Source organism: Ornithorhynchus anatinus, chromosome 13 (assembly GCF_004115215.2).
Source record: "Ornithorhynchus anatinus isolate Pmale09 chromosome 13, mOrnAna1.pri.v4, whole genome shotgun sequence".
Classification (NCBI taxonomy): domain Eukaryota; kingdom Metazoa; phylum Chordata; class Mammalia; order Monotremata; family Ornithorhynchidae; genus Ornithorhynchus; species Ornithorhynchus anatinus.
The window spans coordinates 12,417,283-12,437,771 of NC_041740.1; the positions used below are offsets into that span (position 1 = coordinate 12,417,283).

General features: G+C 44.3%; 1 long non-coding RNA gene across 2 annotated transcripts in view; it reads left to right on the plus strand.

Moving 5' to 3' along the window:
* Nucleotides 1-20,489, plus strand: part of LOC103170327 — a 74,805-nt gene that overhangs the window by 41,374 nt on the left and 12,942 nt on the right. For both annotated transcript variants that reach the window (XR_486097.3, XR_005660735.1), the window contains 2 exons: nucleotides 8,031-8,128; nucleotides 14,121-14,191. This is a non-coding gene — a long non-coding RNA (uncharacterized LOC103170327). The remainder of the gene's footprint in view (nucleotides 1-8,030; nucleotides 8,129-14,120; nucleotides 14,192-20,489) is intronic.

Here is a 20,489-nt window from a genome sequence, read left to right on the forward strand (position 1 = left end):
TCACTTGCTCAGCTGGGGAGCAAGTCCTAACCTGCAGTTTACAAGGTGGCTTTCCTTTTGTTCCCTTCGCTGTTTCCTTGCCTCAGGCTGCATGAGTCTGGCTTCTCCTCCACTGCCAGTTAGACCTGGGATCCTGGAAGAGACTGTGAGTTGCTAATTATTCTTCATAAAGTGCCCCTGAGAACTCCCCACTCCCTATCTTCATCCTAGTTACTGTGGTGTCTCTACTTCTACACTCTGCTCTTTATTCCTGTCCCCGGGGGTCTTCCCACCTGGCGGCTCCTTTCTTTCCCTTCCCCTTCCTCCTTGTTTCTACTTCTGAATGTGCAGTAAGCTACATACCTTGCTAAGCAGATGAGAGCAGGAAAAACAAACAAAATTCACTCAGTTCCCCAATCCAGGATTACTTTCTTGATGAAGACTTTATTAAAGCAAACCCAGGTTGTAATGTGCGCCCTTGCTTACAACTCTCCCTTGCAAAAGGGCATCACTTTTATCCAGGTAGACAGGTGCTATCAGAAGAATATTCCCTAATTCCCTGGCAGCAAGCTATCCCAAACACCTAATGAGGGCGTAATAATAATGACAATTGTATTAAGCACTTACTAGGTGGCAACCACTCTGTTAATGTTGGAATAGGTGCAAAACAATTAGATCAGATATAGTCCCTGTCCCAGGAAGGATTTTCAGTCTAAGAAAGTAGGTATTTTTATCCTCATTTTACAGAGGAGGGCCCAAGGCACAAAGAAGTTAAATGTCTTGCCCATGAGATGTGTACTTTAAGAAAACTGAAGGTAGATATAGCAAAATATCCATAAGAGATAAATATTCCAAAATATACCACTTTCCACATTCAGGGCTGATAGAGGGGAAATCATTGGCAAGTGTCGAGCAGAGCTGAGTGAGCAACTGAGAAGAACTGTTCAGCATTTAGAGTTGAAACTAGGTCTTTGAAGAGGCCTCCCATCTCCCTAAGAAGTGTCCAGATTTCCCCAGAGTTAATCAAACCATATTTAAGAGCCTGGTTAAAGCATTTGAAGTCATTTAACCTGGAAAGAGCACCACAAAAGGCATTTGCTGTTTAAATCTTCATCTGGAAAGAAAATTAAGGGGATTCCCACTGCTCGGGATAGTGAAATGACCCAGCAGGAACAGTCCTGTTGAATATTTTTGAGGTCTACCAATATTGAAACTTCTAGTATGTTTGCCTGTAATAAAATTATGTGGCAAAACTGTGTTTTGCTGAGTGCTACTCACAGGACTCTTTGCATAGAGAAATGACCTTTGTTGCTCAGTGTAAAAGGTGGGTCTTTGAGATTCCCAACTGGTTAGTGGAGTTTTTTCTCCTCTTTAGAACTGGCTTTTTTAGCAGATAATAGGAAGGTTTCCCCAAAAGTCTTGACATCACTTCTTGATCTGTATCTGACCTAGAGCTGAGCTGAGGACCCTGGTTACCAAGGGGAGAAATTTGCCTCCCGCCCCCTGACCCAACATCAAATTCAGTAGCAGGGTCTTTCTCTCTATCAATCCCGCTGGTGTAAGGGAAAAACCCTGGACAATGCAGCTTATTAGAGATCTGCTTCTCATTACCAGACCTCATCCATTCCATTCCATTGTCATTCATAAGGATGACAAAAGACTTTTCCAATTGGAATTAAAATGTATGCTTTTGAAGACAGAAGTCAGGATTTTTCCTGTCCTATCCTTTACACTTTTGGGCCAATGGTAAGAACAAGATAGGAGGCAAATTGATTGGGCAAAGTTAAGTATTCTCTGGTGTGATGGAATTCAGGTTCTATGCCACCTTAGGGTGTCTGTAAATTTGTTTTCCACAAATCTGATCGGGCCTGGGGCTGAGACCATGCAACAGTACCTCATTGGGTCCATTTGGTGGTGTGAAAATCACAACTTTTGAATCCTAATTTTGACTTTGTTCCAGTTTGGCCTGGAGCAAGCCACTTAGCCTCTCGGTTTCTTTATCTGCCCAACATATATCAGACTGCCCATCAGGCTTTTGTGTGGCTTAACTAATTGAGGATTTCACACCCCTCTTCTGCCTTCCAAGAAAGCCATTCAATGTGTACAACCCAGTTCAGAGGAAAAGGACCCATTTCATTCCCTCAGGAAAGCTGAAGTTGGAAATCCCCAAGATCTCCAATTCACACCGTCTGCTGTATAAATGTCCTGAATCCTGTTTCAGCCCCACTTTTCCACTACTCTAGCCACCTGAACGCTTTTATGTGACTCCACATTCCTGAAACCATATGCCTTGCTCATCACGGTCATCACCATTTAATATTTATTGAATTTACTCAAGGATATGGGTCTGGACCAGGTACTTTCCCAGAGACAGAAATGGAAACTGATTGACTCTGGGAATTCTATGTTACTATTAAATCAATTGGATGCTGTTAAATGATTTTCAGGTGGAGGGGCCAGGAGGTCTTGAAATAATGTTTTCCTGAGACAGTCCTCCCTCCCTCCCTCTGTACAAGTCTCCTATCTCACAATTGGGGTTGGAAAAATGCTTGGGAATCCAGCTACTTCCCTTTCCTCTATCAATCCTCCTTGAATACTATCTCCATTGTGAGGTCTATCCGTAATTGCTTCAAAATGCAATGGCTTACTCTGATGGAGAGATGGGATCAAACTGAGGTGCCCATCTTTCTCTGAACTTTAGCATTGCAGTCTCCTGGATGCCCTATCTCTTCGGTATTAACGATGAAGAAGCATTGAATAGTTCAGCCTTCTCACCTCTCCTTTCCCTCTGGGAGGCTCTCCTCCTCTTGTGCTTACCCAGTCCTTAGCACATAGTAAGCACTTGATAAATGCCATTTTGAAAAATTGAAAAGATTCTGGCAAGTCCAGGACTACAGTTCCTAAGACCTCCTTTCTCAAGGATGTTCCTAATAGGAATAAAGGCTCTGTGCTCGTCCTTTCCTCCCCCTCTAGACCCCCTTCTATTTCTGGTGTGACTTTCAGAAAGCCAGCAGCTCTTTTAGGCAGCCCTCCTACATGATTGTCTTCCTGCCAGCCCACTGAAGGAAATTCTGAGCCCCAGAAATAACCCCTGAACTTTGCCTGCCTCTTCCTGCCAATTTTTGGGCAATGATGAAAGTAGGGCAAAAGTGAAGGACATAATGGTGGTCACTGCTTGGTGAAGGGAGAATCAGAATGAGCTACTGGGTGCCCACAGCCACTAGTGACAATTCTAGAGGTGTGGTTATAGGTTTGGTCATTAGGAAGAGTAGCTCAGATTGATAAAAGGGTGTGGTGTGAAGATGCAGCACTTCACCTGTACTACACTCCTGGTGTCTCTTTCTTCTAATTTCTGTCCAATCTCAAAAAGTCATCCAACTATTCCCACTAGAGAATTTGAGTCGCCTGCCTCTTTTTCTGAATTTCCATTGCTGTAGAATGCAGAGGTAGCCCGACAAAGTGGCTACTGAATGTGACACCCCTATGAAGTGGAAAATCAAAAATAGAATCTTATTCAGAGCCCAAGGGTCTGTGGGCCTCTTTGGCACTGGAAAGGGTCTGTGGGTATTGGCCACAGTATCAACACTGTTAAATGCTGGATGAAGTGGGTTGATCCTGAGAAGAGAAAAGCTAACCTCCTAGAGAGACACTTCTCTGAGTTGAGTATGGGTGTCATGGGTTCTAATCCCAGCTCCACCACCTGTCTGCTGTGTGACCTCGGGCAAGTCACTTCACTTCTCTGTGCCTCAGTTACCTTATCTGTACAATGGGGATTGATACTCTGAGCCCATCATGGGATCGGGACTGTGTCCAACTTGATTTGCTTGTATCCACCTCAGTGCTTGGTATAGTGCCCGGCACATAGTAAGTGCTTAACAAATACCATTATTATTATTATTATTGCTATTGTTTGGCAGCCATTCTGAATTGCTGCTGGGCTTCCATTGGGGATAGGATGGGGCTGATGAGGGAGCTATGAATGTGAAGTTCTACGTTCTGATCAATCCATTTCCCCAGTAGTGATGGCTTGGCCATTCTCTATTGTGCTTTCCCAAGCACTTAGTACAGAGCATTGCCCCAGGAGGCACTCAGCAAGTACCATTATTATTGCCCTCAGCCTCTAGAGCCCATTTTATCTGGTGAGGATTTGGGTTAATTTGTTTTCCTTTTCTCATGGCGAAGGGCTTCCAAAGCAGCCAGTGAAGAAAACTGTATAGGAGTCTTCATAATGTTAAGGGACCCAGGAGCCCCAAGGGGCAGTGAGTTTCCCTTCCCCTGGCATCCACTCAATTCTGGGAATACAGAAAGCCATAAGGCGAGGTCAGATTTGGAGGGATCCCAAAGAAACCCAGGAGGAGCCAGACAGAGTCATCTGGAATAACCCAGACATTTTGTTTTAGTCCTTTATTTTCCATCTCTTGGGCATCTCTGAGGACATTAGAAATCTTTGTTCTTTCCCTGGGCAGTGGATGGTTTTTCTTCTTTCCGAATGTGCGTAGTAGCACAACCCTAAATTGAAAAAAATTGTTTTGTGTTTTTCTTCTCTCTATCAGTTGAACTTTCTAAAAGTTAGTCAAGTGTTGCAGAGCTGGCTCTGCTAGGAACCCAAGTACCTGGAAAAGCTCCCAAATGATGCCATCTGTTCCATCACGTTTGGTTTCTGTGATCCCATTATGGAAATTAGAGATGGGAAAGGCTAGGGGGTTATCTGTTCCAACTCCCTGCCCCGCACCGGCCCTCCCCTCAGGATACCACCTGGCATTGTGTTCGGGCAGTGGGAAATGTCCTGAGTGATTTACCTGTCACTCCATCCCCAGGGAGATCATTGCACTCCATTATTTTAGAGTTCCAAGCACTGGGAGATTGTTTTTCTATCAGCCACCTGCACATCCTGCTGCTCCTGCAGGGCCTCTTTGTACCTTATAGTCTGTACATAATGTTTCTCCTTCCTTGGTTTTACACTTTTGAAATACAAAAAGAGAGAGAGAAAAACACATGGGGAGAATAAAGCGCTCACAAGCTAAAGGCTGAATATACCTGGCTCAAAAACTAATAGCTTCCCAGATATCAAGAGAGAACACAAGCAAAGGACACATGTTTGGGGGTCAGAGGACTTGGGTTCGAATGTCACTTCTGCCACTGGCCTGCTGTGTCACCTCAGACAAGTCCCTTGACCTCTTGACTCAGGTCCTCACCTCTAGCAAAATGGAGATGATAAAGTGCAAATGCTCTGGGAAAAGCATTCTTCAAATTGAAGAAATTGGGACAAAGGTAAGAGCCTACAAATGGCAGTAGAGGTGCATTTTTTGAATCCTCATGTCAATTAGTCATCACATCAGTGAGCGGTGCAGATTTGTTCCCTGTAAACAGTGACCCCGTTTCAACCAATCCAGCTCCCATGGACACATAAGAGGTTCTGGCACCCTCCCCACCCCCATCCAACTTGGGGCTGTGCCTGTGCCGCTATAGAGAGCAGCTTTAAGGCACTCAGTCAGTGCTCTCTCTCCTCCATGCAACCCACCCTGCATGCTTCTAATGCCACCCTACTCATGGTGCCTTCCTCTCATCTCTCCCATCATCGATCCCTTCTAACGCTCTTCCTCCTGCTTAGAACATCCAGCATATCACCACTCTGCTTGTATTTAAAGCCCTATTAAAATTTCATTTCCTCCAGGATGCCTTCCCTGACTAATCTGTTATCTCTCCACCTCCCCAACCTGAGGTACATGCTGGTTGGTTGCTGCCATAGAGGCAAGACCACTGCCAGTGTGCAGCAAGAGGCCAGCCCTTTCCCATCCTTTCCAGTGATCTTACAAGCTGACCTTACATGCTTCTCCACTAGAATGTAAGCTTCTTGGGGGCAGGGATCCTGTCTACCAACCCTATTGTGGTGTACTCTCCCAAGCCCGTAGTACAGTGCTCTGCACACAGTAAGCACTCAGTGAATACCATTAATCAACTGATTGATTGAAGCTGGTAGGAGTGTCCCCGGCACAGAGAGCATCGCTGAGCAAGGTGCAGGGGTAGGTATGGAGTCTCCCTCTCCCCATGTAAACCCACAGAGGAAGTTTCCTGGGATTTTCATTGCCCTTCACGCCCTACCAACCCTGAGGGAAGAACAGGGCTCAGTAGGCTTTCTTTCTGAAATCCATTTTGTTGCTTTTGTCTGAACTCTGTCCAAATTTTCAGTGTCCTTTCTGCAGGGTGAAAACTCCAAGTGAACAAAACATCTTCCTATCACCTGGAGAAGAACTAGCTCTCTATTCATTGCTGCATTTCCTCAAAACATGGAAACTAATTTCACATTGGCCTTTCGCTGACCTATCATGTTGCAAATTCCAAATAACAATCACTGCTTTGTCCATAGTTTGAGGCAGGATGGGCAAATCAGAGTTCAAAATAATCAGCCCACAGAAGGAGTGTCTTTGTCATTCATTGTCCTTAACCCACTTCTCTAACTTCAAGATAACAGTTTTAACTGAAAGAATAAGCTTGCCACATCTTTAACTAAAACTTATGACCTCTTGTGTGGCCTTTTTGTTTAATGAGAAAGAAAAACGGAGCAACAAGATTAGACTTGAGTGAAGATGCTGCTTTTGGCACTGTGCGCTGGCTCCCTTATCTCAGATTCCTTTATAACTTAGGGCAGTTCTTGGAGGGAGTAGAATTTGGTTCTTTAAAAACATCAACAGACTTCACTGAGTTCGCCGTTCATGAGAGGTCAGCTGCTATCCTGGGGCTTTCAAGACTGCAAACCAGCCAGTGATCAGTTCCCTATAAATTAGGCACTTTGATGAATCAATCAGTGGTATTCATTGAGCAATCACTGTGTGTAGACCACTGTACTGACTATTTGGGAGAGTACAGCTGAGTTGTGTGACATGAATCCTTCCTTCAGAGACCATAGAGTCTAGTGGGTTGTTGATCATTTGGAGAGAGGAGAAGCCCCTTTTAGTTCTTCATTCACTTATTGGTTGGGTTTTGATCTAAGTCTCATTGGGCCAGATCTACCCCCAGACACCACCTGTGTCGATTGCTGCTCTCCTGAGCCACCATCTTCTGTGCTGTTTCTCGGTGGAGGTGGGCCCGGGGTGGAAGACTTGTAGTGCTGTAGATGTGGGTCTGAGTGGTCGGTAAGCAGTGGTGGCCCAGGACACCACTGTCCATCCACTAGCAGGTGATCGGTTCTGTGGGGAGACAGGTCCAGTAGGAAACTTGCCCAAGCATGCAGTCCCACCAGAAACAACACAAGCAAGCATCTGCATGTCAACCCAGTGGCTTTCAGCTGTTTGGGCTTTTTGCTCAGTTGAAAACAAAAGCTTGCTTCACACATGCCCCCTTAAGAAGCATGTGGATTCTTAATGGTTTGCAAAATGCACCTTGGTTTTGCCCTGTATTTCTACTACACAATAATAATCATCATCATAGTAACTGTGGCATTTGTTAAGCGCTCAGTATATGGGGTAGATACAATATAAGAAGATCAGACACAGACCCTGTCCAACATGGAGAACTGACTATTTTATTCCCATTTTTACAAAGGAGTCTAAGTCACAGAGAAGTTGAAAGACCCAGTGAGGATGACTATAAGGATATCACAGCACTTGGAAGCTAAATGAAGGATGGTGAAAATAGGATAAGACATACAAATATCGATTGAAAGTTATCAAAATTCCACATTATCAAAAAAGACCTAACAAATTCAAACAGCTGAATTATTTCACTTATAAATCGCAAGCTGACTCTTTTGTAAAGTGATGTGTAGTAGCCCAATACCACCAGTCCCTTCAGTTACTCTTGATAATGTTAGGCCTTTTGGCAGGTGCATTGCTCTTTAAAGACCTGAAGAGAATGGCTTATTATGGATGCACTGAGGCAACACACTGAGCCATTTCCCAGGAGTTCTGAAGTGCTTTCCCTAGACCAGGAGTGGTCTTGGCCCCTCAGGGAATTAGATCCCCAGCTGAAGTTCCAGTCTTTTGTGACCTACGAGAGAAATGCTTAAGAATAAGCTTAAATTTAATCTTTTTTTCTTTACTGGCTTTCCACAGGGAAGAATAGAGCTGGGATGAAAATGAAAAAAGAAGAGAGTTGTAGAAAAAGGAAGACATCAGTGGAGAAGTCAAGACAGGGGAAAGAAAATGAACAGGTGAGGAAGATAGACCTTGATCTGAAGAAAATCCCTAAACCTCACGGGGTTTTTTTCAGAACTAAAGTCTTCTTTGCTGGGGAAATATGTTGCGGTTAGCATTGTTGAGTGAAGGGGATGGGCGAGTGGAAAGAAGATGGAGGAAATGGAAGACTGGGGAAGATAGGAACATAAGCAGTGCCTTATTGGGTCAGACCAGTGGTCCTTCAATCAGTGTACCGCACTGTTGCCTAAGCACTTGGGAGAGTACATTACAGTTGGTAGTCCTGAATCCTGCCCTTAATAAGCTTACATTCCAGCCCAGCGTTCTGTCTCTGGTGGTGGCAAATGGGAGGTTTGTGACGGTGGCCTTGCAAAGCATCCATCCTAATGGGGAAGAATGAGTCAGCTAGCAGCTTTAAATTTTCCCCAGGGTTGTGCCTGATTTTGTTCACATCCTCTTGAACCTCCTGATATTTTCTGATATTTCCTGTGGTAAACCTCTTGTGGTTTAAGGGAGATATAACTTGAAAAAGAAAAGCGTAACAAATAAGGAGGACTCGGAAGTGTGGCTGCAGTGAGGGTTGTGACAAAAATACAGATTTGGCAAAAAGAAGCTAAGTAGTGAATAACATTAGGATAGCTGTAGGAAAGAATAATAATCTTTTCTCTCTGCCATACCTTTCCTGGCCATCTTGTTTTTCCTTTTTTTCTTTTGCCTTTTCTCCAGCTTCTCGCAGGTTCCTGGTAGATCTCAAAGTTCTGAAGAGCAGGTCAGAACGAGGTCAGAAAATAAAAGTGAAAAGATGACTGGCCTGGATCAAGTAGCTAGTAGCAATTCAATTACCTTTGAAATGCTACTTGATGGGAGATGTGGTGGACTGGACCTCAGGGAGCAGGGCAAGTAGAGGGGAGGCTGTTGAGAATTAGGAGAATTTAGGAGAATCTGGAATTGCCATGCCTGGGTTAGAACCCTTTGGAGAAATCCGGTTAACACGCGGACTCATCCCCTTTTTATATTGCCACATGCTGTGAATCCAATCAACAGAAAATTAACTGTGTTGGTGTTTTAGACTTTCTCCGGGACAAATATTTACCCAGGAGTGCTGGTGTTTACACTGTGTGGCTTGGGATTTGGGCAAACTGGCTCCAGAAACGTGTACTCACAGAGAGCAGGGTGTGACACACCCATGAGAAGGTAGTCATTTTGTTTTAAGCAGCAACAGATAAGCCGCTTTCCCAAACAATTTGAAGCAGTAGTCTGCCTTCCAAACAGGATCAGTCACTGGCATTTTTTTCATTCTGAAAATGTACCAGTCAGTGCTTCTGACCTGTAGTTCACTTGTGGCTGATGTTTTCATTTTATAGCCTGCCGGAGAATTGGCGGTCTGAGTTGTAGGAAGCTTAGAAATGTACCACTCAAGTGGTTATTGTCTGACCTACCCTGACATTATCTATGTATTTCCTTGGATGGTAATGGTAGGCAAGGGAATGTTTGCCGGGCTTTTCTGCTTCCAGAGGCTTTCAGAATTTCTATTGCTTTCAAAAGGTGCCCTCAGAAGTCTTTCATCCCATTGAAGTCATTCCAGTCACTCCAAATCTCTGAGAATGCATTCATTTCCTGTAATTACATATATGTTTGCTATTTCCATCACAATATATTTCTAATGTTCTGTGTATCTCTCACATAAATTTATAGCTATCAATCCATCAGTGGTATTTGAGCGCTTACTGTCTGCAGAGCACTGTACAGTAAAGTAGGCAGATCCCTGGCCTCAAGTAGCTTATATTCCAATCTACTTAGGTTGGCTGGTGAGTTTGTGTGCCAACACTCTCCAATTTCATAAATTCCCCCTCCACCAGAGGAGTGACCACATCCTGCTATTTATTTGTAACTTCCTGAAATGTGTAGTACTGATGGGTGGTCTGTATGCTGGGATGTCCTAAAAAACATCATTATTGTTGTTGAATGAAGAATTATCTAACCAATGAACAGTGGAGGGAATGCTACTCTTACTAAGAAGCAGACAGGGAATTCAGTTGATTAGCATCAGGGCTGGGCATTGGCAGGGCACACAGCGTTCATCCAGACATTTTCCGATTACTGTATTTAGCATATGTAAGCCATTGAATCTGTTGGGACAGGGAGATTTTTGAATTAGGGAAGGTAGAGAATTGGGGTCACAGGGGAGCTCAGCATAGTTGTGGTGAGCCTCTGGACCAGGTGTGGCAGCTGAAAGTCAAAGCTTGATCAGGTTGGCCTTCAAAGTTTAGTGGAGTGGCCCAGAGCCATACTGGCTATCCTCTGCCATGCTTGTCACTGCCCTAAGGGGCTCAAGGAAGTGCAATCCCAGCAATCCTTGGAGCAACTGCTCCTGGTTAGTTACCCCAGGGGCACACCCACTGGAGATCCACCTAGAGGTGAGCTTAATCCCTTCTCTAAAGCTGGTTGGGCTCATTGTTTGGACCCTGATTTAGGCCTGTTGATGTGTTGAATTGTATACCCGCTGGGACTGACACAGGCCAGGTGGGACCAGGCACCAGATCATCAGCCAGTTAGGGCTATGAACAGAGGAACGAGGAAGATGGGAGTAATCGTGTTCTACTCCAGGGCTCAGAGTAAGCACTTAATAAATACAACCAGTATTAATATTAGTAAAAGGAAGGGTAAGAGGGCAAAGGTTCTGGAGAGCGTGTGAGAGAGACTGGAAGAAAAGAAAGTAACTTCTTATACAAAAGTCCACAATCCTTGCTATAGCAATATATTGCATTTCCAGGCCCACCTGATCTGCAAAAGAGCAAGAAACAGAAACCAAGGGGAATCACAAGTTGATTGAAATGAGTAGCTGTACTGAATGGAGAGCAAGGAGAAGGGGAATTTATACAGTGCCACCTTCTCCGGTAGTTCAAAGCACTCCAGAGGAGCTCTCGGCACTGAGTCAGCTGCAGCATTCCATCTGGGTGCAGTTTTAAGTCACAAGTAGAATTTCAAAAGCAAAATTCTTATCTTGGAGTGGACATTTTGGAGGCAAAACTTCTGTGTCCTTGGAAGCCCTCTAGGTCGGTAAAACTAGAACCTAGGGAAAGGTCAGGCTTACTCCCTGCTCAGAAATCGTACTGCACCACCACAGATTAGCCTGAAGTTTTCTCCATTTAGCTGGCATTTCACTTTTGCTTCCAAACTTTTCAATATCCATTTCACCTCTTTAAGAGATTTTTGTCACACCGTTCTCTGGACAAATAGATACGTCTCTTTATACGTATGGATTCTAGCCCTGGCTCTGAATGCCCATTAGGACTGTACCAAATGTGGTGAAAGAGGGTTCTGATCAAAGAACACCCTAGACTGTTCCATGAGATGGACAGGCACAGTTTGAATCCTGAAAAAGACTTAGCTAACTTTGGCGGTGGAGACCCCAGAAATTACTGAGGCAACCACCTGTTTTGGGTTGTTGTGCTAAGGCACAGCTTTTTTAATGGTATTCGTTAAGTGCTTATTATGTGCCAGGCACTATACTAAGCATTGGGGTAGATACAAGATAGAAGCAAAATGGCTTAGTGGAAAGAGCACAGGGTTGGGAGTCAGGTCGTGGGTTCTAATCCCGGCTCCACCACTTGTCTGCTATGTGACTTCAGGCAGGTCACTAACTTCTCTGAGCCTCAGTTTCCTCATCTATAAAATGGGGATGAAGACAGTGAGCCCCATGTGAGACAACCTGATAACCTTGTATCTACCCCAGTGCACAGAATAGTGCTTAGCACATAGTAAGTGCTTAAAAAACACCATCATTATTATTATTATTATTATCAGGCACACAGTCCCTGTCTCATGAGGGGCTCACACTCTTAATCCCCATAGAAAAACATTTCCATACACTTCACAGTGTGCTGCACCCCTGCCTGCGTAATGCTTATTGCACTCTGTGTCCTAGTGAGAACACGACTGGTGGGAATAAGAATAATAATAATAATTGTATCAAGCGCTTACTATGTGCTAGGCACAGTATTAAGGGCTGGGGTAGATACGAGCTTGTATTTGTTAAGCACTTACTATGTGCCAGGCACTGTTCTAAGTGCTGGGGTGAATACAAGCAGGTCAGGTTGGACAAAGTCCTGTCCCTCCTAGGGCTCACAGTCTTGAACCCCATTTTACAGATTAGGTAACTGAAGCCCAGAGAAATGAAGTGACCTGCCGAAGGTCACACAGCTGAAAAGTGGCAGAGCTGGGATTAGAACCCATGACCCTTTACTCTCAGGCCCGCCACCATGATCAACACAATCAATTCCTTGCACAAGTTCAGTACTGTCAGTAATAGATTTCTCTTCTCACTCCACACTCCCAATCTTTCTCAAGGCAAAACTACCACTGGGGGAATTTCTAGAGATGTATTCATGCCCTTGGGACCTCTATTGAAGTCATCAGCTGGGTTCTCCGAGGTCCCAAGGGACTAAAAACCCATGTGTCTTTTTGCTGTGAATTGGAGTTTTATCAATAATAATCATGGTGATTATCAGCAGAATTAATTGAGCTCCGGACAACAGTGAGCAGAGTATTAATAAATGTTGTTGTTCAAGGCAGAGGCAGACCCAAGAGTGTGCTGATACAGAAAAACCTATTTGTAATCCAGGCTGAAGGGACTGATTTGGGGGAATTTATTTGTAAGCAAGCATTCTTTGTATGTAGGTCTTCTTTATATATATATTAAAAAAACCCTCAGAGGCTGGTGTCATTGGAAAAGCCAATAAAAGAAATGGAGGAGGAGGTTTTATCTACTTCTTCTTTCAGGCCTTTCTAGAATCCTAGAGCTGGGAGTTTAAGCGGCCATCTGGTCTCTCCTCACTTCCAGGCAGGTGAATTAGGAAGCCACCCAGGACAGAAGGGCATCTATCTTTACCTTCTAGCTCTACAAGAACTTCCCTAAGTGGCTTGCTCTTTGTTTATCAATCAATCAGTGGTATTTATTGAGCACTTCCTTGGGAGAGTACATCCAACAGAATTAGCAGACACATTGCCTGCCCATAAATCTAGTCTAGAGGAGGCCAGATTCCCCCAAAGTTCTTCCTTAGAACTGATTTACAGAGCTCCATCCAACAGTGGGCAAAATATTAATAAATGTTAAAGGCAAAGTCAGACCTTAGACTTACCAAGAAGCAGCATGGCCCAGTGGAAAGAGTACAGGCCTGGGAGTTAGAGGACTAGGATTCAAATCCCAGATCTGCCACTTGCTGCTGTGTGACCTTGGACAAGTCACTTAACTTCTCTGTGCCTCAGTTTCTTTGACTATAAAATGTGGAATTGATACCTGATCTCCCTTCTACTTAGGATGTGAGTCCCATGTGGGACAGGGACTGTGTCCAACTGGATACACTCTATATACCCCAGCACTTAGTACAGTGTTTGGCACATAGTAAGCTCTTAACAAATACCATTAGGAAAAAAAAAGAACAAAAAAGATGATTTTTCCAGCTTATTTTTAAGCCTATTTTCTCTTATTCAGCCTAAATTTATCAGGGAGAAAAACTGGCCACCATCTTCCCCACTTAAAGCCTCTTCATATACTTGAAGACACTTATGTCACCCTTCAGCCTTCCCTTTTCTAAACTACATAACCCCAGTGGCTATAATTATTGTGGTATTTAAGCGCTTACTCTGTGCCAACCACTGTATTTAAGTGTTGGGGAAAATGCATGATAATCAGTTCTAGCACAACTCCTGTGCCACTGTTCCTGTCACAGTGTAACTAGTAGAGAGAACAACCATGTCTCATTGCATCCATTTTTCAGGCCTTTAATTTTCTTTGTTGCTTGTCTCTAGTCAGCAGCTATAGCAAAATAGAACCTTGAGACAATTATCTATGGAGATTCTGACTCCAAACCTCCTTCAGTTGGAAATACCTAAGAAATAATTTCAATTTTCTGCTTTGCTTTAGCAAGGATGACCAAGCCTACGAAAAATATTTTACACTTCCTTTACCTCTTATTTTTATCCCATCTCTTTCTCTCCCTTATTCAGGAGGAGAAAAAAATAGGAAAGAATCAAGAATCCCATCATCCTAAATCAAGAATCCCATCATCCTAACAGTGGTAAGAAAGGATCTGTAATATTAACTGTAATTTGTAGGGCTGGGTGCACATTTTTCTCATTAAGCTGTAAAGCAGGATGACTGAGTAAATCTTTTGCAAAAAAGCAAGATTGCCACCACAGATGGGTAAAATGATTTTCTCTTTTTCTTTTAAATCCCCAGTTTTAAGTGTGTCTATATACTCCTTGGGGCTTGGATAAGTGTGGTCATTGGTGAGGAGGGAGCAGAGAGGGATGTGGGGAGGTGCAAGGGAAGCAGTTTCTTCAGTCCTTTAAAAACTCAGGAACTGCAGTTCTCCCAGGTGAGTTTCGCTCAACTTGTTGCAATTTAAGTGGGGAAAATCCTTAAAACGTGTGTTCTACCACTGGTTTGAAACCAGCCCTTTGGTCTCCCAAGTGGCAAGGAATCTGTCAAAAGGGTGGGTTCCGTGATTCACAATTTCAAAAGAAGGCGACTAATAAAAATCTCAGCCAAGCAATTTGTAAGATTGGAGTGATGACAGGAATCCAGGAAGCAGCGGAAAAACAACCCAACTAGAATGCCGTGAAACAGCCTGAAGTAACTCGGTGGAAGGAATCCCAGAGGAAAGGAGTCTTCTGATATTAGGGCAGCACGGAGGGTTTAGGAAGCCAGTCTTATCTTAAAAAGCTGCATTAGAAGGAACAATCTAAGTCTTAAGAACACTTAGGAAGCAGGTTTGTGGGGTCTTGTTTTGCATTTTGGATAATTAGCTAGCTTGAGTGGATTTAATGTGGGATTCAAACAATAATGAGAAGGGGAGACTCCCTGAATTTACCTTAAAATGGCTTCTATTACTCTCACCAAATCAGGCAAGATCTGCAAGATCTCACCAAATCAGGCAAGCATTGTTAAAATGCATAAAGGCTTGATTCTGCATGTATGCATGTATACACCTTTTGAAATTTCCCTCCATCAACTAAAAAGTTTAATTACACTCAGTTTATTTCAATGATACAAGGAAGCTCTAGTCATCTTGCTTCGGTTTGTATTATCCTAACAAATTTGGGGTATTATAATATGGTTTTCCTTAGTTGCAAAAGAAAAAGCATTTTTTTCCCTTTGATGTTTTGAACCCTATATGTTACTAATGTTTGTACGGTTTGGATCAAGGCTCCCTTAATTAGTTCAAAAAGTACTTTTCAAAAAGTAGAAAAGACTAGAGGGAAACTGATTAGCTTTGGTAGATGACTGTAAATCTCTGGGTGCTCAGTAAGTGCTTTGGTCAATGAGATGATAAATCAGTTTCATCTCAATTTTCTCTTGCATGAGTGAATGATCTTTTATGATAATTTGCAGATATATAGCCCTTTTATCCCAGGAGTTTAGAGTGCTACATACAGATAACCTGAATGTATTGTGGAGGGGTAAAAGAAAGCTGGGAAAAGCACAATTTGTGGATTGCTGCAAGCAGGGCTGTTTACCCTCACCCCATATCCTAGGGGCCTCTGCACCTCTTGGGGGGCAGGTCTTAGTAGTCACATTAGCATTTATTTTTGTGTGTAAAGCTCTGGAAAAGAAGAACACAAATGAGATATGGATGGGGTCCCCATGAGGCTCACAATCTAACAGACCAGGGGGTTGGTGACAGACACATAAGGAAAGATGAAACAGAAATATAAAAGATACACACAAAAGGAAGCAGCAGCATTTCAGGCTCCTCACAGCTGGGACCAATGTGGATGCTACTGCCACATAAGGGAAGGGTGGAAGCCATGGTATGTCTGAGCTCAAGCCACCAGCGAACTCATGCTTCCCCCCACTGCCATATCAGTTGGAGACCCATTCTCCAGGCAGGGTAGGTCCCCATGGGGGCTGAGCCCAGGCTTTTCAGGGTCCTGCCAGGCAGGACATGAGGTTGGTTCTCATTAACAAATTAATTATGGTATTTTTTAAGCGCTTACTATGTGCCAGGTACTGTGCTAGGTGGATACAAGAAAGTTGGGTTGGACAGTTCCTGTCCCACGTGGGGCTCACAGTCTCAATCCCCATTTGACAGATGAGCTGAGGCCCAGAGAAGTGAAGCGACTTGTCCAAGGTCACACGGTAGACAAGTGGCAGAGCTGGGATTAGAACCCATGACCTTCTGACTCCCAGGCCCGTGCTCTACCCACTATACCTTGCTGCTTCTGCTCATAATCTAGTGCTTAGAAGTACAGTGCCTGGCACATAGTATGCCTGGCACATAGTAAGTGCTTAACAAATACCGTAAAACATTGCATACCCAACCCTCCTGGCGGGGGTGAGAAGTTGGGGCTCAGCAGGTTTACCCAGCTAACATAAAGACAACTATCCTTTTTTCTATTTTTTCTCTGCTTTTTGCACCCCTGCCTCTCTGGCCCCAATCCTTTTCTCTTTTCAATCAATCGTATTTATTGAGTTCTCTGTGCAGAGCACTAAATACTTGGGAGAGTGCAATATAACAGAGTCGGTAGACACGTTCGCTGCCCACAACGAGCCTCTCTAATACTTCCCCAAGACTCTCTTACCTGTCTTCTCAGTAATAATAATAATAGTATTTTTTATATTATAATGTTGATATTTGTTAAGCACTTACTATGTGCAGAGCACTGTTCTAAGCGCTGGGGTAGATACAGGCTAATCAGGTTGTCCCACATGAGGCTTACAGTTAATCCCCATTTTATAGATGAGGTAACTGAGGCACAGAGAAGTGAAGTGACTTGCCCACAGTCACACAGCTGACAAGTGGCAGATCCGGGATTCGAACCCATGACCTCTGACTCCCAAGCCTGGGCTCTTTCCAGTGAGCCACGCTGCTTCTCTAGTGAGCCACACTGCTTCTATTAAGCACTGGGGTAAATACAGGATAGTCCGGTCAGATGCAATGCGTGTCCTATCTAGACTATGGACTTTAATTCCCATTTTACGGATACATATATATGTGTAATTCAGATCAAAAACAATCTTCCTGAATCCCAGACCTGACTAGAGTTGATCAGCCTCAGAGTTCCAGACGGTTTCCACTTGCAGTTCCTCTGGCGACAAGCCTCGTCCCTGATTGCCGCCAGCATGGCTCAGCCACAGCTTCTCCAGGCTTCCCCTGCCCTGGGGTCTTGGCTTTCTTGTCTGCTGACCAGGAGGCCAAAGACACCAACTTCCCATCTGCTCCTCTGCTTGTCCCTCTCCAGCCTCTCTGATGTTATATGCCTGGGCCTGTTTCCACAGATTTCCGTTCCCGATTGGCCCCGGGCTCCATTCAAGTAAGAGCCAATGGGGAAAGTCCTCCAGCGCTTTGCCGTTTGCCTGCCAGCTACCTGGGTAGGCAGCGACTGGGCACTTAGTCACGTCAATCCGCTCCTGGCAAGAACCTCGGAACCTATTTTTCTCTTCAGTAGCTGGTGTTTTTCACTCTTTATATGGGTGATTCTCCCTTCCCTGGACAAGAGAAAAAAAAATCAATCCTTTTGAAAATTGCATTTTAAAACTCTGAGCCTTATTTTCAGACCCAGCAGAAAAACCACTTATCATTTCCGGGACTAAAGAGCAATCATTTGGCTCAACTGTCCCCATTGTCTTCATCCTAACTCATCCTGACTCATTGGGAGTCAGAGCATGGCTGAGTGGAAAGAGCATGGGTTTAGGAATCAGAGGTCATGGGTTCTAATCCTGGCTCCACCACCTGTCAGCTGTGTGACTTTGGGCAAGTCACTTGACTTCTCGGTGCCTCAGTTACCCCATCTGTAAAATGGGGATTAAGACTGTGAGTCTCACGTGAGACAACCTGATTACCCTGTATCTACCCTGAGCTTAGAACAGTGCTCGGGACATAGTAAGCGCTTAACAAATACCAACATTATTATTATTATTATCCTCCCTCTTCCTCCTCCTCTGTCCTCTCCTCTGCTCCTTTCCTTTTTCTCCGGCCTCTTCCTTCCTCAAGTGTGGGGACAGGTGAGCCCATTGTTGGGCAGGAATGGTCTCTCTCTGTTGCCCAATTGTACATTCCAAGTGCTTAGTACACTGTTCTGCACACAGTAAGCACTCAATAAATGATCGAATGAATGAATGACTACAGAATGGGGAGGCTCCCTTTGCGAGCGGTTAAGTGAGAAATACAAAAAGTCGAGGTTGTGATTGGGGAAGCAGATTTGTCAAGGAAGCTGCTGCCACCCTGGCTTCTAGGGAGAGGAGCGAGCAGAGCCATCTGTAGAGCCGGAGGCCAGACCATTTAGGAGGGAAAGTGATGGCAAGATCCAGGGAAGGGGAGATCGGTTGGTCTGTTGAACCCTGTGTCGAAACTGCTTCTTGCTTCACCAATGGTTAATTGGGAGGAGGGGGAGAAATGGAGAGGCAAACCAACTGTCTTCTGCTTGGCCAGGCGGACAATTAAGGAAATATAATACAGATACTCTATACATAGGAATTACAGGCTCAGCTGAGGAGAAGATATGTAGTGGCACACCATTGAGCACAAGTTACAGCACGCAGAAAGACATCTTTTTTTCCAGGATATCTTTTATAAACAAGGACAAAATCGTGGTCAGCTTTTTCCATCAGGCAGAGGATGTCAAATGATCCTGATTGCTTCAGAACTTGGTGCTGAGGTTGCTTTTATTTGGTCCAAGTATCATTTCGTAGGCCACCGGCATCATCATCTTCAATATCGATAAGTGCTTCAACAGTGCAGTGCACTACCCAACTGTTGGGGAGTGTGGAAATTATTTGGAAGGGGATGACGATATGAGTCCTGGATTGGAAAGGGCTCACAATCAAAGAGTGGGAAGGAGGGAGGGAGGAAAGAAGTTGAGGATGGCAGGAGGCACAAACCCAGATTGTCAAGAAGGCTTCAACATGAATTAAAATCCAGCAGTTCATAACTGCTGGATGGTGGCGGGCAGGAAAGGGATAATCACAGCCCTCAGCTTCCTATCTCCCTAAGCAGAATTGTCCTTGGGGATTTAAAAAATTTTTAATAATGTTAAGTGCTTACCCGGTGCCAGGCAATGTATTAAATACTGGGGTTGATACTGAATAATCAGGTTGGGCACAGTCCATGTCCCATAATTATTATTATTATATAGGGCTCACAGTCTTTATCCCCGTTTTACAGATGATGTAACTGAAGCACTGAGATGTTAAGTGACTTGATCAAGATCACACAGTGCACAAATAGCTCATTGTGGGCAGGGAAGGTGTCTGTTATATTGTTATGTCGGAGTGTCCCAAGTGCTTAGTACAGTGCTCTGCTCACAGTAAGTGAAGTAGTGGAGCAGGAATTAGAACCCTGGTCCTCAGACTCCCAGGTCCATGCTCTTTCCCCTAGGCCACACTGCTGGCTTAGTGGAAAGAGCCTGGGTTTTGGAGTCAGAGGTCGTGGGCTCTAATCCCACCTCTGCCACTTGTCTGCTGTGTGACCTTGGGCAAGTCACTTAACTTCTCTGTGCCTCAGTTCCCTCATCTGTAAAATGGGGATTAAGACTGTGAGCCCCATGTGGGACAACCTGATTACCTTGTATCTAACCCAGCGCTTAGAACAGTGTTTGGCACATAGTAAGTACTTAACAAATAACATTATTATTATTCTCAATTGCCAATTCCTTCTTAATATTGCACTTGTAGAGGAGTAGGCAGGAGGACAGGTTAGAGGGAGGTGCTCTTCTCTCTGAACACTGGCCCTAGAGGTCTGGGGGGAGAGACTGCCCTGAGTCCCAGGCTGCTTAGTTTCTTGGTCTGGTGTGGGCCCAGTAGCCCTGGTCAGAGGAAAAAAGTGGGCCAACCAGGTCTTCAGCATTCTGCTTACTCCCATTCTGGGACCTTGATGCAATGGAGAAGGAAGGTCACTAGCACTAATAATAGCATTTTTTTTTTTGTATTTAAGCTCTTACTATGTGCCAGGCACTATACTAAGCACTGGGGTAGTTACAAGCTAATCAGGTTGGACACCATCACTGTCCCACATGGGGATCAAAGTCTGAATCCCCATTTTATAGATGAGGCACAGAGAAGTTAAATGTCTTGCCCAAGGTCACACAGCAGTCATGGTGGAGTCTGAATTAGAACCCAGGTCCTTCTGATTCCCAGGCCCGTGCTTCATTCAATAGTATTTATTGAGCACTTACTATGTGCAGAGCACTGTACTAAGCGCTTGGAATGTACAGATCGGCAACAGATACAGTCCCTGCCCTTTGACGGGCTTACAGTCTAATCGGGGGAGACAGACAGACAAAAGCAATAGCAATAAATAGAATCAAGGAGATGAACATCTCATTAAAACAATAGCAATAAATAGAATCAAGGTGATGTACATCTCATTAACAAAA